Source organism: Macrobrachium nipponense, chromosome 20 (assembly GCF_015104395.2).
Source record: "Macrobrachium nipponense isolate FS-2020 chromosome 20, ASM1510439v2, whole genome shotgun sequence".
Classification (NCBI taxonomy): Eukaryota; Metazoa; Arthropoda; class Malacostraca; order Decapoda; family Palaemonidae; genus Macrobrachium; species Macrobrachium nipponense.
Window position 1 is genome coordinate 27,751,142 of NC_061089.1, and position 9,317 is coordinate 27,760,458.

General features: G+C 35.8%; 1 protein-coding gene across 4 annotated transcripts in view; it reads right to left on the minus strand.

The window, feature by feature from the left end:
* LOC135223929 (patched domain-containing protein 3-like) overlaps positions 1-9,317 on the minus strand; it is a 151,412-nt gene that overhangs the window by 79,006 nt on the left and 63,089 nt on the right. The window contains exon 1 of one of the 4 annotated variants that reach the window (XM_064262858.1): positions 7,497-7,618. The exons of 2 other annotated variants lie outside the window; for them this stretch is intronic. The gene's annotated coding sequence lies outside the window, so the exon portion shown is untranslated. Of the gene's footprint in view, positions 1-7,496; positions 7,619-9,317 lie in introns of those variants that run through there. One more of the 4 variants, XM_064262864.1, reaches the window with a different exon arrangement.

Consider the following 9,317-nt stretch of genomic DNA (forward strand, 5'->3'; position numbering starts at 1 on the left):
CATTTGTTAATAACTATAGCTGTCCATCGCAGAAGAAGAAGAAGAAGAAGAAGAAGAAGAAGAAGAAGAAGAAGAAGAAGAAGAAGATTCCAGGAGAAGTGCAAAAAGGATCGAGTTAGGATGCTGGAAAGTCATGACACCCGGTAGGTCCTATTGACGCCATTGCCTAGTGAGGTTAAGCTGGGAAGCTGAAGGCCAGGGGATGTTTAATCAAAATATATATGAATGAACAGAGGAAACAGAATAAATGAATAACATGTGATATGGGGCGCAAAGGAAAAGATTCAGAAACTTAGGAACGAATGGGGAAGGCACGAATAGGGATAATACTTGAATTGGAAAGGAATGAAATCTCTGGAATAGGAAGAGAAGGGTAAGATAAATAGCAGGGCTGAACGGGGGTGGGGGGAGGGAGACTTTGGAACACAAGTAGAGAGAGAGAGAGAGAGAGAGAGAGAGAGAGAGATGCAATATAGCGAAGGTTCAAAACAAAAGAGGGAATGACTGAGGTTTAAAGAAGAGACGAGTCAAGGTTAAGGGGAATATAAATATCCTTCCCACTAATTTGGAACCCACCCAGTTAAAAATAGTGAAACTCCTAAATTCTTCAATAATTATCACGCCCAAACAACACCGTACTCTGAGACTCAAAGTTTCAAAAAGTACCCATTCGGTATATGGTAACAATACGCGTTTAACCAGCTGCTATCGACCCCAGAGACATGCTTACATAATAGACATCGATATCAGCAGGTGTGTAACAATAAGTGACTTCTTGGGAAAGATTTGGTAATTTTTTTGTTGTGTTATATAACAAGAGCCACAGATCGCTCAGCTGTTTATATGCATCGGTAACCATTTCTCACGGTACAAACGAACTGGAAGCCGACTTAGTGAAATGGGGATATTCGATCTCCCGATTGAGACGAGCGAGTCTTTCAGCCTTCGTTTTGTTCTTTGTCAACACTAAAAGGGTCAATATCCGTAGAGTGGTTCGTTCTTTGGTCACTGGAAAGGCTGGTTTCCAATTGATCGCTTTTTCTAAGTTGCATTGTTTTACATTTGCCATCGTTTTTTCTCGATAAAAATAGAAGTATTCTCTACTTCAAGTTTTTTCTCGATAAAAATAGAAGTACTCTCTTCTTCAACAAAGACCCATTACTCTCCAAAAACCCGCAATGATACTTTTGCCTCCGCAACGTCCGTTACTTTAGCTTTGGAAGATGAAGACGCTTTTCCCACAAAAGGTCTAAAAGCAAACAAATTGTTTAATATTTACTTTATTTGCAACAGAAATGCAAAGTTATTTTTTCTTTAGAAAAAAAAAAAACAGGAGGAAAAACGCCACATCTTTGTAAATAATAGAAAAAGTAATTCCACGAACAAACGTATTCCTGTTCTACAAATAGATGTTTTTCCAATAATTCCCTGCAGGAAGCGAATCCATCAATTAAATCTGGTCTACAACCAACTCAAGAAAGCCCATCATTTATCATGACAATATTAAATGCATCCAAATCAACCAGATCAGAAAAAGCAACTTTCCAACCTACCAGACAACTTAAAGAGCAGCAAAATCAATCTCAAGAAATCACAATTTCTTAAAAGAGCTCTCGATAAGAACCCTCATCAGATGCCTTCGTCTACGACGATGGTCTTGACGTTTAACCTCAAGTCACGACATACTCGCTTCTATCTTGGATCGGTCATAATCCTGAAGTGCGCATCAGGCCTCACATCCCCCCTCCAACATCTTTCCACATATAGGACCCGCCTTTGAGCAAAGGACCGCGCTTGAATAAAAACCAACTTAATCTAAATCAACCAACCAGCGACAACTTAACCGTGAGGGAGAAACATCAACTCGGGCCTCAGTGAATGGCTGGAATATGCAAATGAAACGGGATCAATGCGTCCCACTACACAACAAAGCTTTTCAAGGGGCTGCACGCAAGACGATAAGCATCCACAGACAACTAACCGTACAGGAAGTAAACGGGTATATGGGCTGAGTAATCATGCGCGCGCACGTCTCTCTCTCTCTCTCTCTCTCTTCTCCCATCTCTCTCTCTCGTCTCCTCTCTCTCTCTGTATATATATTAAATTATATATATATATATTATATATATATATTCTATATATTATATATATATCACTGGTAACTTCTCAGACACGAAGATATATTATTCAATTGTATTCCCCATAGGAAAAGGAAAGGTGATTTTGTTAGAAAATGCCCAACAGTTTCGTTCTCCAAAGGACATCTTCTCGGATAGTTTATTAAGGAAAGAAGAGGTCCATTGGAGGACGAAGCTGTTGGACATTTTCTAACAAAATCATTCTTCATTTTCCTATGTGGAATGCAATGGAATATAAGTGAATTTATGTGTAAAGAAAGAGAGAAAGAATGAAGTATACATAGGCATATCAAATTAGCACAGATAGGGGCTTACACAAAAACTGCAATACTCTATAAAAATACTAAATCATCAGTCGGAAGACAATAAAGGTTGATAAGTCTACAAAACATTGTGTGCAGAAAATTTCCATAAGAATCAGCATATAGACCCGTAAAGGTAAAATTCATTAGTAAGTCTCCGTAGACAACAGGCAACTCAAAATACGCCTTCATCTTGTATGCAAGGAGTCAAGAGTGAAATCAAAAGTTGGAGTAAATTTATCGCCATAAATGTTCAATAAGTAAGTTGACTTATTTGTTGCGTAGACTTGCCTCGGTTTTAAGGTATTTTATTGTTACTGCATACTGGTACGCTTATTTTCCGTTTGATATTTAAAAAGTAATGAATATCTGCTTACATAAAAGCCAAAGCTCCAAATTGCACCAAACCTTAAAAAATAATTCTTCTCCAGCAAATATGACAGAGAAAACAGTATATCGGGATACATTTTTAACGAAAGCTATTCATATGTGCAGTATTAGATATTTTCGAGATTATAGTCTTGTCGCATAAATATGAGAGAGAGAGAGAGAGAGAGAGATTTTCTTCCTTAGAATCTTCGTTATGCAGGTGTGTCTCCTAAGTTCAAGGCAGAGAGAGAGAGAGAGAGAGAGAGAGAGAGAGAGAGATATCCTTCATGGTAGATTACGTGCAGTAATCAGAAGCCTCTCCCCCACACCCAACACCGCACCCCTACCAACTTACACCCCCTCCCATCACTGGCTTTAATCAACTGTAAACTAACTGGTCACTTGAAGGCAGTGGATGTTGATTACCTGACTGCATGCATATTATATTTAACTTTGGAAGCAATCAGAGTTCTACCTTGATTTCTCTCTTTCTACCCACTGCGCTTTGCATCACTGACTATAGAATCCGCATCCGCTAATGTAAAATAATTGATATCCGCATCCACACATCCCATATATCTTTACTATAGATTTCTACCATCCTGGAACTACTCTCGATGAACTGCAGACTCCGATCCAGACAGAGTCATAGTGTGATATCTTCAAAGATATTAGGAGTCGAGATTCAGAATTGTTGGCAACTGTCTCTCTGTCTTATCGCAATCGTTTTGCATTCAGAATGTTCAATGGATTTTATTGGTCCTTTTTAGGAATTTGACCACTGACATTTTTGTTTCTGGAACGCTAACGTTAAAAATGATTTGATTTTTACTCTCCTTAATGGAAATACGTATTTACTGTTTCTTTCCAAGGGTTCATAAGTATTTCTTTTTCTTTTTCGAGAGTGCTAATGTTATTTAGTTTTTTTTTTTTTTCCGAAATGTTAAATTAACAAGATTGCATTTTTCTTTTTACGGAATGATAACTTTCATATGCACTTACAATGTCATTTTCAAAATTCAAATTTGAATTTACTGTTTCAGTTCTAGACTGTTAACGTTTTCCATTTCAGAATGATATTAAGCATTCATTGCTTAGCTTCCACAAAGCCACAGTTCAGATGTTCTCGCTTCTTCTCAAGAATTTTAATAAGCACTTAACTTATTTTTGGGAAATAAGTTTTCCGCTTCCAGATTGTTACTGGATATTACGAATTGTTTCTTACACGCGCAAACATATGAGAAGTGTTTTCCAATTTACAAGAAATCTGAAAGTTCAAGTTGTTCAGACAGATAATTTCATCGACGCTTGTAAAAGTGAGAGTATGAAAAAAAGGGGATTATTTCTTGCCGAGTCATACTGCCCGAGTCAGAAAAAAAAAAACAATAAAAAAAGCCCAATTACTTGAGATCTCATTTTCACAATACTGAGAACAAGTTCTCATTACGTTGTTTTGCCCGCTGCGTATTTCCAGAGTTTCAATTCGAATGTCATTCATGAGTATATTTTACAACGCACAACCATGATTCCTGCATCCTACTAATGTTAAATAATGCCTGATTTTTTTTTTTTTTCAGTGTAACTATCAGTGGTTTGGCCACTTATCGGAAAGAGTTCATAAACCCGTTCACAATCATTTATCTATTAAAACTCATGGTAAGGCACTTTTTTAAGCGTTTTGTTAAATCATTTTGTTTTACAACCATCAACTATGTGAATATTTGTTAATTACATGATGGTTTTTAAAAATTAGCGTAGTATTCATGTAAATTGCACTTTGAATTTACAAATTATAATTTATTATGTAAAACTTAATATTTACAGATTGCCATTTTTTTTCTTTTTTTGAATCTCATGCCTCTGTTATTAGAAGTTAATAAGACCCAATTCCACAGTGATGAAAATGGCAACACATTGAGAACCATAACATATTAGGCAGATTAAGAACAACTTTGAAAGGGAACTCGTTTGCAAATCAGAGTGCTGATCACACGAGCAAACGCATGTTGAAAAAGTTGTCGCTTAAGGCATTATAGGGAAGGCGTGGTTACAAGTGATAAAGAGTCTGGATTAAAGTATTCTTTCTCAAAGATTTATTCTAGACTGTTGGCACTTATAAATTACAAGCACTTAACAACGTTGCAGCCGCCAAAAAAGAAAAACAAAATGAATACTCTTAAAAACAGGACACTCAAAACAAAAAAAAACACGTATATGTGTGTGTATTATATACTGCAAACAAATATATAATTGTAAGTCTATCTTACTGAAGAAAACTTTGTATTTTCAGATATAAAGTCAAAAAGACATCACCGATACCGAAATTAATTTATCACGGGGAAAACTTGCACCTAAAATGGAATTAGATATAAAAAGTTTCCCTACCCTGACCAGGACTCGAACCTATGACTTTGGGGTTGCAACCCAAAAAAGACAAAAACTCGAATCCTGGATCCTGGCCAGGATAGGAGACCCCACAGTTCCCTTTCGTTTTTAAACGGAATGTACAAAACGAGATAAGGAAAAAGAGCGAAAGAAAGAGAGCATTCTTTCACGTCCCTTACGGTGTGTACCCGAATAGTAAAAGCTCTCGGCTTTGTGTCTGTAGAAAGTTGCATTTCTGAAGCCTGGCCAGAATGGCGTGTATCTCTTTATCCGAGCTCTCTGCGCTACGTTAAAGAAACAATGTGCTGCCTTCGTTGTGTAATATATCAAAATATCAAGGCATTCAAGGTACTCTGCTGGAATGACAGTCCTGGCTTCCAATGGAAAACGTATCTACAAGCTCTTAAGAAATAAAGGAGCTTAAGAAGTCATTGTGACTATTACAATAAGGAATGTGTCAATGGCCTCTACATCAGTCATACGTTTAAACTATTCATAAAGTGTTTATGATAAATTAAACAACCCCATGATAAGTGTGCTATAGATCACCATTGTTGCTTGCTGGGAGACGATTTTGAAAAACTATATTCTTTGAAAAAAATACTTCTATAATGGTGGATAAAAAGTAATCAACGTTAATTCCAGTTGGTTACAATCTACTGTTCTGAACAGAAAACCAAATTGTCAATAATCAAATTAGCTGATTAAGGAAAGGTACAAAGGTTATGTCAACAGCCACAGCCAATTAGAAAAAAAACCGTGGATTACGGGCAAGAGAATAATAAAAATAATAAAAATAATAAAAATAAATCATACGTCAATAACAATTATCAGTGGTAGAAATCACCAACGTTAATTACAGGCAAAAGAATTTAAGAACTACTTTTCCTATCCAGATCTAGCATTAGTCAGGAAAATAAACAATGAAAGGGTTTTATATATACATACATACATACATATATATATATATATATATATATATATATATATATATATATATATATATATAATATATATCAGCAAGGATAAAAATCACAACGTTAATTACAGTAGCTTAACAACTATTTCTATCCGGCAAGTAACAATTGAGGATCATGATTAAAAGTCAGTAACGTTAACTTCAATAATTAAGATGATCGATAACAAGAACGTACACATGTAATGTAAACAACAATTACTGATAACCGTTAATATAGAAAATACTATAAAACTTGCAATAAACATTCCATGATCAAGAAAGCAGACAATGAGGAGGTACATAACTGACGGAAATAATACATAATAAATAAGAGTCGTGAAAAACCATTTAGAATTAAAAAAAAAAAAGTTTTGACAATAGTTGCTATAAATGACCAACGTTAATTACAGCAGTTCGCAAAGCTGAATTCCTTAGCACCTGCAGTATACCTATGTAGAAGCCCACTCACAGCACTCTTCCTCCCAGCAGCGTGCTGGGATTACAAAACGACTCGAGAAACGAAAGTTGCATCAAACTTGTTTCTGAGCCATCAGCCCAAAGCATCGTCTTGACACCCTTTACGGAGGCTGGGTAAAATATGCCCCATCTCTCTCCCTCTCTCTCTCTCCCTGTCTGTCTGTCTGTCTGTCTGTCTATCTCTGTCTCTTTGAGGTGGGGAGAGGGGAGGAGATTAAGGAAGAGGTCGCTTTTTGAGTTCCTCGTGTAAATAGCTAAACACACATTCACATACTTTCCAGGAAAAGAAACCCAAAGTCTTTCTGAATAAATCACACAGAAGGCAGCTATTAACATATGTTTGAATGTTGATGTCATCAGTATTATCATCAACATTATCAATACGAAATGCAGTCGACAACGGGAATGAAAAGTCCTTCTGAATGAGTTACATCGAAAGGCCAATGTTATGCTGGAACGTTGCAGTTATCATATTTATCAGCAGCATCATCAGATCACCACAATCCTCATCATTATTATCTCTGTGTTTAAGATTGATATCACCAGCGACAAGCTGCTGAAGGGTATATGATGTTCACTTTCAAGTATGAGGAAGATACCCAGTTGCAGAATTTTTTTTTTTTTTTGTCTTGTGAGGTCACATTTTTCACATCAACGCAATTTCACTTATGCAAATTATTTCTGGAAAAATACTTGTCAGTCACAAAAAAAAAAAAAAAAATCCTCGAAGCGAGTGCGAGGAACGCGCACAGCGCCAGAAATGTGTGAGAATGTTTCTCCATAGATTATGATTGTGAAAGTTAAATTGACGCCTGGCGCCCAAAGAGCACCTTTCTCTCCCAACTGAACCACACACATACTACACACCACAAAATCGATCAAACCCGAAGAGTCGCTAGAACTTGCCGCAACCGGAGCTCAAGCGGCACTGAGACCATAGCTAACGTGTCCCACTGAAACCCTTTCGGTTCTCTGGGGGAACCACATTGCCAATACAATTCCAGGCTGCTCATTACTTGGGTAACCCCTTCCAGCGCTGGCACTGCGGTTACCAGACAGTCTTAAAAGGAAGGTCATATGAAGAGCAGAATAACCAATGATGGCATTCTCTTGAACCTTCCACTTATGGTAATATGAAATGGCAATGAAAACTGTGTACTAAACATCAAAGTAATAATGAAAGTAAATTCCACAGATTCAAGTAAAATGACATATCAATTTAACATATGAAACTTTCCTTTAAGACACGAGGAAGTAGATTCGAGAAAAAACTTTTCATATTTTTTTAGCCCTCTGGTTTGGCGTAAAACCACTTCTTAAAACTTAAGCACCAATAGCGCTTGAAAACTAGTGTGCATTTATCATAGAACTACTGAAACTGGAATTAATGTTTTCAAAACCTAATTGGAAACGAAGTTTTAGTACCGAAATCCGAAGAAAAAAAACTAGACATGCTTCGTGTTCGTGATTGGCTCGAATCTAGATGCCAACGAGCAACGATGTCACAGTTTGATTTGAACAAATTTTAAGAACCCGAGGTTCAGGAATAAATGAGAAAGCATGAAAATATTAGTTACTGAACTTATTTGAGAATCCAAATAAAAGGAATAATGGGCCATCACTGAAACTAAAACGAAATTAATTTAGCTTTACGTTAAAATTATTACAACAATTGAGTACCTAGCAACGTTTGTGGGTCCATGCAACATTCCAAAACAGCACCAAAGAAAACGGAAGACAGCTGGAATATTGTAGGGCTGACTCTATGATATGAGATGCGGGGCGCTCTATGTTCTAATTTTAAAACTGTATTAATTCAAGATGATAAGCAGCAAAAATTACTTGATTTTTAATATCGAACATACAGAATTTGACACATACAAAGTAATCTTATCATTTTAAATGTGTAGCCTCACGTTCATTGCTATTAATTAAACTCCATCAATTGTCTTTCTTTGCAATTTGACGATTTCTTAAGACGAATCTGGCTGAAATTGATACATACAGATTAACCACAATTCCTTACTACTGAATAACATAAAATATATACCACAGAAATGAACACCTCATCGAACGAGATGATATTGTAAATAAATAGTGTTATGATATTTTGTCTAAATCAATTATAATACTCTCCTATACATATATATAAGCAAAATGAAAAACAAGGACCCCTATTACAGATGTTCAACCATTATCCTACTGTATATTTCCGGAAATTCAATAGATATATATTTATAATATATACACACATATTCTGCATATATATATATATATATATATATATAATATATATATATATTAATATATATATATATATATATATTCTCGCATAATGTCATTCAAGTGCATACCTCACTCTGCGTATGATGAAAAAAATTGAAAGTTACACGACGTTTCTCAGTTTTATAGTGTAATGTGAAAATTTTACTCTCATTTCATCTTCTTAATCCGTGTACTCTGTCTAATACACAGATACATTATACCAAGGTCCTTTAGATATATTGTGAGAGTATTTAAAGGACCTTGCAATATATATCTTCCAGCGGCTAATACTGAAAAACCCTACGGGAATCGCACTATACTTTTCACCACATTTATTTTTTTATTTTTAGTACATTTTTAAATTTACCCCACATAGCAATATAATAACCAATTAACCCAATTTGTTCGCTTTGGAATTGTAAC